Source organism: Bison bison, unplaced genomic scaffold (assembly GCF_000754665.1).
Source record: "Bison bison bison isolate TAMUID 2011002044 unplaced genomic scaffold, Bison_UMD1.0 scf7180017864527, whole genome shotgun sequence".
In the NCBI taxonomy this organism is placed as follows: domain Eukaryota; kingdom Metazoa; phylum Chordata; class Mammalia; order Artiodactyla; family Bovidae; genus Bison; species Bison bison.
The window spans coordinates 10,652,220-10,659,911 of record NW_011495078.1 but is presented as its reverse complement, the minus strand read 5'-3'; the positions used below and the strand labels follow the sequence as shown (position 1 = coordinate 10,659,911).

Genomic DNA, 7,692 nt, shown 5'->3' with positions numbered 1-7,692 from the left:
TTAATTTTCGTTAAAATACACTCCAAATAGATGAGTTATTTCAGTGTAAAAAAATGAAAATATGCATTTAAGAAAAAAAATGTCCATCTGTTTATAACCTAGATATGAAAAAAGCATTTCTATTGTGATTTAAATCCAGCAGATTGATACATTTACATGCTTAGAGTGAGGGCAACTTGTGCCTAGTAACGGACAATTGGGATCACTCCCAGTTGTGGGAATGTTAGTTTTTAATGACAGAAATTAAATGCCTAGGCTGGTGCTGAGTTGTGCAGGTTTGTGCTGACAGGCGTTGATACCTGCCTTCTGCAGGCAAGATTGAGAAATGGTCTGCATTTCCCATCTACCTCCACTGAGAAATATTCTGCTTTGGAGCCAAACAAGGTATAAAAGGAATTAAGAGCTAGTTTTCAGCCCAAAATTTTCATGGGAAGTAAGTGTTCTCCTCGTTGAATCACTTGTCAGCTTTGGTCCAGCGAGTGAAAGTCACTCAGTTGTGTCCAACTCTTTGCAACCCTGTGCACTGTATAGTCCAGGAATCGAACCAGGGTCTCCTGCACTGGAGGTGGATTCTTTACCAATTGAGCCATCAGGGAAACCCCTTTGGTCCAGTGACTGAATTCATAGTAGAAAAATCATGAGCTAGATGTGAAACAAAAGAGCTCAGAGTTAAGCTTGAGTGATATGCCAGTCTCCTAAGGTGTGTAAAGGAGAGATAACCCCTGAATATACACCATCTGTTTCTTACTTCATTTATTTAAAAATTTATTTTATTTATTATTATTTGTTCATGAGAACAAATCTCATGATTCACTGGGTCATAGAAAATTCCTTGGATCATAGAAAAAGCAAGGGAATTCCAGAAAAGTGTCTATTTCTGCTTCATTGACTACACTAAAGCCTTTGACTTTGTGGATCACAACAACTATGGATAATTCTTAAAGGGATGGGAATACCAGACTACCTTACCTGCCTTCTGAGAAACCTGTATGCAGGTCAAGAAGCAACAGAACTGGACATGGAACAAGAGACTGGTTCAAAATCGGGAAAGGAGTACGTCAAGGCGGTATATTGTAACCCTGCTTATTTAACTACTATGCAGAGTACATCATGTGAAATCCCAGATTGGATGAATCTCAAGCTGGGACCAAGATTGCCGGGAGAAATATCAGTAACCTGATATGCAGATGACACCACCCTAATGGCAGAAAGTGAAGAGGAACTAAAGAGCTTCTTGATGAAGGTGAAAGAGGAGAGTAAAAAAGCTGGCTTAAAACTCAACATTCAAAAAACTAAGATCATGGCATATGATCCCATCAATTCATGGCAAATAGATGGGGAAAAAAATGGAATCAGTGAGAGACTTTATTTTCTTGGGCTCCAAAATCACTGTGACTGCAGCCATGAAATTAAAAAATGCTTGCTTCTTGGAAGAAAAGCTATGACAAACCTAGACAGTGTATTAAAAAACAGAGACATCACTTTGCCAACAAAGGTCCAAATAGCTATGGTTTTTCCAGTAGTCATGTACAGATGTGAGAGTTGGACCATAAAGAAGGCTGAGTGCCAAAGAACTGATGCTTTTGAACTGTGGTGTTGGAGTAGAGTCTTGAGAGTCCCTTGGACATCAGGGAGCTCAAACTAGTCAATCCTAAAGGAAATCAAACCTGAGTATTCATTGGAAGGACTAATACTGAAGCTGAAGCTCCAGTACTTTGGCTACCTGATGCGAAGAACCAACTCATTGAAAAAGACCCTGATGCTGGGAAAGATTGTAGGCATGAGGAGAAGGGGGCAACAGACTCAATGGACTCAATGGACACGAGTTTGAGCAAACTCTGGGAGATAATTAGGACAAGGAAGCCTGGCGTGCTGTAGTCCATGGGGTGGCAAAGAGTCAGACATGACTGAGTGACTGAATAGCAACAAAAATGTGAGAACAAACTTTACTGCGCATTCTGGATCACAAAATTTCCCCAATTCTCCCATCTTTTATTTAAGACAAGAGTTATTGAGAGCTTGATGTGAATGAAGAAAATGTTTTGTTACACACTGAACCTTGATCACATTTCACATTCCTCTTTTCCAGTCTTTATTGAGTTCTGAGAAAAGACAAATGTTAAGGAGGAATAAGGAGAAATGAGAAGATTTCAAGAGAAAGTGAAAAAGTTGAGAAGTGAAAGGCCCAACATACAGATGGACGATAGCCAGATCACACTGAAAAACAGAAATCTGACCCACAAGCTGCTTCTTTGTAAAAAAAAAACCCCATTACTGTGAAAGTTTGGGCCTGCCTTGGTGGCTCAGCAATAAAGAATCCTCCTGCCAATTCAGGAGACTCGGGTTCGATCCCTGGGTCAGGAAGATCCCCTGGAGAAGGAAATGGCAACTCACTCCAGTATTCTTGCCTGGGAAATTCCATGGACAGAGTAGCTGGTGGGCTACAGTCCATGGGGTTGCAAAGAGTAGGACACCACTTAGCAACTAAACTACCATGCAATTTTAGTTATTAAGACTGGCACCTCTTAAAGGTCCACAAGTGGATTCAGGAATCTCCCTTTCTAGTATAATATGACTGGAGAAGGCAATGGCACCCCACTCCAGTATTTTTGCCTGGAAAATCCCATGGGCAGAGGAGCCTGGTAGGCTGCAGTCCATGGGGTCGCTAAGAGTCGGACATGACTGAGCGACTTCACTTTCACTTTTCACTTTCATGCATTGGAGAAGGAAATGGCAACCCACTCCAGTGTTCTTGCCTGGAGAATCCGAGGGACGGGGGAGCCTGGTGGGCTGCCGTCTATGGGGTTGCACAGAGTCGGACATGACTGAAGTGACTTAGCAGCAGCAGCAGTACAATATGATGAGAGTTTTTTGGGCTCCAAAATCACTGCAGATGGTGACTTCAGCCATGAAATTAAAAGACATTTGCTCCTTGGAAGGAAAGTTATGACCAACCTGCTGCTACTGCTGCTAAGTCGCTTCAGTCGTGTCTGACTCTGTGCGATCACATAGACGGCAGCCCACCAGGCTCCCCCGTCCCTGGGATTCTCCAGGCAAGAACACTGGAGTGGGTTGCCATTTCCTTCTCCAATGCATGAAAGTGAAAAGTGAAAGTAAAGTTGCTCAGTCGTGTCAGACTCTTAGTGACCCCATGGACTGCAGCCTACCAGGCTCCTCCACCCATGGGATTTTCCAGGCAAGAGTACTGGAGTGGGGTGCCATTGCCTTCTCCGATGACCAACCTAGACAGTATATTAAAAAGCAGAGACATTACTTTGCCAACAAAGGTCGATCTAGTCAAAGCTCTGGTTTTTCCAGTAGTCCTGTATGGATGTGAGAGTTGGACTATAAGAAAGCTGAGCACTGAAGAATTGATGCTTTTAAACTGTGGTGTTGGAGAAGACTTTTGAGAGTGCCTTGGACTGGAAGGAGATCCAACCAGTCTATCCTAAAGGTGATCAATCCTGAATCTCCATTGGAAGGACTGATGCTGAAGCTGAAACTCCAATACTTTGGCCACCTGATATGAAGAACTGATTCATTTGAAAAGACCTTGATGCTGGGAAAGATTGAAGAGGGGAGGAGTAGGGGACGACAGAGGATGAGATGGTTGGATGGCATCACCGACTCAATGGACATGAGTTTGAGTAAGCTCTGGGAGTTGGTGATGGACAGGGAAGCCTGGTGTGCTGTAGTCCATGAGGTCAAAAAGAGTTGGACACGACTAAGGAACTGAATTGAACTGAGGCAGTGGTGTGTTAGTAAATGTTTAACAGGAGATTCTCTGGGAGAGTGGGAGTGACTGGGGCCGTGATTTGTAGTGTTTTCTGATTTCCATTGTGTTAATATTTCCACAGGCTGATTTCAGGCTACCAGGAATTTAACATCAGTCTGGCAAGATTCCTGACAGTTTAACAATCTATTTTCTTAAGCTGATTTTTTCTGGCTTTAGCTAACCATTGCTTATAGATAATGAGCTGTTTGCCAACAATGCAGAACCTTAAGCCAACAAAGGTGAAGGAAAATATTTAGGAAAATGAGGGAAACTTACCTACAGATTGAAGTGTGACAGTGTATAGCACCAGTTCCCTAACTGTTCATGTCTGCGGCTGTCTGTTTCACACGGACGTTCGTTTGTTGATAGTTTTCAGTGGAGGCTGTTTTCTGCTTCTGGGAGATTCCTAAGAACTCTCAGGTTGAGGTCTCTGCCAGGAACAGTCTTCTTGATTCAAGAGGGGCTGATTTCTCTTTACTTAAGAAACAAAGATGGAAGGATAGAGGCTGCAGAGTTTAACTGCTATGTTAGTTATTAATAGTGCCTGTAACGTTCTTTCCATTGCCATCAAGGGCAGTCTTTTTTGGATGTCTTTCAGAAGATGAAGCCTCAGTTTTAAAGAGTGAATAGGGTTGTTCTGAAGGATATATTAGAAAAGCTATTCGCATCTGGTTGATACAACTGTGTATTGATTCCACTTACATGAGACACGTAGTCAAATTCATAGGGACAGAGTAGAATGAAGGGTGCCAGGGGCTGGTAGGGGAGGTGGAGGTGAGGAATTGGTTTTTAATGGGTAAAAGTTTCAGTTTTTCAAAATGTAAGATATTCTAGAGATGGAAGGTGGTAATGGTTTTACAGTGTCATTGTACTTAATGCCACTGAACTGTCCACTTAAAGTGGTTAAAATGGTTAATTTTTTGTTGAATATACTTTAGCATAATTTAAAAAAAATTTCAAAACTGAGTATCACATGAGTCATTTGCAATATTTGGCTGTATCAGGCAGAGTCTATAATTGGGGCAACATTCCTAGGTAGATAAGATGCCTTAGGTTCAGAGTCAGTCCTGTCTATGGGACTGACTTCATTAAGACAAAAGGTCAACAAAACAGTTCAGGCCAAGCAAGTGCAAGAGTTTCTAAAAGTTTAACTAGAGTTGAGAATTCTGTTTGTCCTTTCTATATTGCTGGGGTCCAGCCCCGGCTGATCCAGGGTATTCGAAGGGGAGACGGCTTTGGCGACTATTTAAATATTCATCAAAGATATAAAGAGTAATAGAATGAGGATAGCTCAGTAGGAAAATTCAGTGGAGAAAAGAGGCTGAGTAGCTTGGTTTATGCGGGAGACCAATAAAACTTCAAGACAAGAAGTTTGCACCACTTACGTAGGCCGCAGGCGTCCTTCCGTTCTCCTGAAGGAGAGGAGACACTGAGGCCTCCCCGGTCGGATCTTAGAAGCCTAGGCATAATTAGTAAGCATGGCGGGTTCCGCGCTCCAGATGGAGACTCAGCCAGAATGAGAGAGAGCGCGACATGGGGAGACCAGTATTTCGAGAAACTGATCCCAGTTCTTTATTTTCCATGGTCTACTTTTATACACTGAGATGTTATGCAAAAGTCACGCGGGGTCAGCAGTCCTGACTTTTATCAAAGTCATGTGCTTCATACAAATGTATACAGAGGTCTTAGGGGTGTTACATCATCTTCTGGCCAGGGGGCCTGCTGACAATTTATGACCCTCTCCTTGTGACAGCGGTCAGTCAACCAGGGCACTTATTTCTTCAGGGGTGATTATTCTTAAAACAGACGCCACCCAAATAAAGTTACATTCCTATAGGGTGAGGGTGTAGTGGGTTTTAATTAAGGAAAGAATTTACTTAGCCTAAGGTCCAACGTGATTAATATCAAAGGTTAATACTTATTTCTTCTATATATTCATTAATGTGTGTAAGGGCAGGGGATATGGAGTCTTAGCAACAAACATTGGCTCAACAAATGAAAAACCCTTCACCAATACAATTTCTAATCAGCCCACTATACTTATACTAATGGTTTTCTAACTTTTTTAAGGAACCTGTTTTTAGAAGGTTTAAAGCATCTCGTGCCTCTCACGGTTGGGAGGCTGTGAGCAATCACATGTGGCCAGACAAGCCTGTCAGGCAGGCCAGAGAACCTTCAGAGGAGTTTGTAGATTGAAACACTCCTATCACGCCCAGGAATTATTATTAACTGGAGCTCTAAGTTAACTCCTCCGAAAGAGGTGGTGGGGGACAGCCCCCGTAAAGTCAGAGGTGTAGGTGAGAGCACAAAGTAGCAAAGTAGGCAGGCTCTGGTTATGGGGGTAGATGCTTGAGGATTTCCAGGGGGACTCCTGAGGCTCGATCCCGCCTTTGCGTATGTCGAGCCTCCTTCCTCATGACCTTTGCCCCGGGCCGAGTGCCTCATGCTGGCCCCCAACACTGTATTGCCTAAGGATTGAAGTTCATCTGGGTGGTAAAGTTCGATCCCTGCTTCAGGAAGATCCCCTGGAGAAGGAAATGGTAACACTCCAGTATTCTTGCCTGGAGAATCCCATGGACAGAGGAGCCTGGTGGGCTACAGTCGGTGGAGTTGCAAAGAGTCAGATGTGACTGTGTGACTAACACTTTTACTTTCACGTATATTGTGAAAGGATTTCTGCCGATCTAGGTAATTAACACATCCATTACCTCATATATATATAACTTTGTGTGGTAAGAACAATTAAATTCTTCTCGCTTAGCAAATTTCAATTATATAATGTTATCAACTACAATCACCACGTTTTACATTAGATTCTTGTCTTATTGCTGAAAGTTTGCACCCTGTTACCAGTCTCTTCCCCTGGCAAATACTTTTCTGCTCTGTTTCTATGACTTTGACATTTTTTCTTATTTTTTAGACTTCACATAGAAGTGACACCATGTCGTACTTGTCCCTCTCCGTGTGGGGTTATTTCTGTGTATATACCGTATCTTTATCCATTCCTTTGTTGATAGACACTTAGGTTGTTTCTGCATCTTGGCTGTTGTGAATAATGCGTCAAGGAACATGGGAGTGCAGATATCTCTTCAATTTTCTGTTTTCATTTCCATTGAATATATACCCAAAAGTGGCACTGCTGGATCACATGGTGGCTGTATTTTTAGTTTTTTAAGGAACCTCCATACTGTTCTCCATAGTGGCTGCACCAGTGTATATTCCAGCAACAGTGTGTGTGGTGGGTGGGGGCTTCCCTTTTCTTCGTACCCTCTCCAGCATTTATTACTTGCTTTTTGACAGTGGCCATTCTGACCGGTATATCTCATTGTAGTTTTATTTGCATTTCTCTACTAAGTATCAGTGATGAGCATCTTTTCATGTGCCTATTGGCCATCTCTGTGTCTTCTCTGCATAAATGTCTATTTAGGTCTTGCGTTTCATTTTTCAATTTTTATTTTTGTTGTTTTTGTTGAGTATACTCTATAATTTTAAATGGAGAGGGCCAGGACATAAGAGTTGTGTTCTATTGGTTAGAGTGCGCATTTGGCTACTGTAACAAAGGCAAAAGAGAATGCAGTAACTTAAATACTTAAATACAGTGTTTTTCTCCTTTGCATAAAAATCTGAGCAAACATTCCAGGGCTGACATGGCAGCTTCAGGGTCAGTACCTAGGGAGCTCCTTGAATATAGTTTTGTCTCCCTCAACACCTGACTTCCTTCTTAGCATTTAAGAGGACAGGTTCACCCCCACCCTTATGCCCGCTGTCTGGCAAACTGGGAAGAGGGGAAGGGAGAGTGGAAGGCATGTCCCTTCCCTTTAGGGACACAACCCAGAGGTTGCCCACACCCCTTCTGCTTACATCCCCTTGGCCAAAACTTAGTAAGCTAGCCACTCTTGCTGTGACCGTTGTTGCTT

At 42.7% G+C, this 7,692-nt stretch overlaps 1 pseudogene; it reads right to left on the bottom strand.

Moving 5' to 3' along the window:
* The window catches only part of LOC104982218, a 13,387-nt pseudogene that overhangs the window by 5,035 nt on the left and 660 nt on the right, over positions 1 to 7,692 (bottom strand).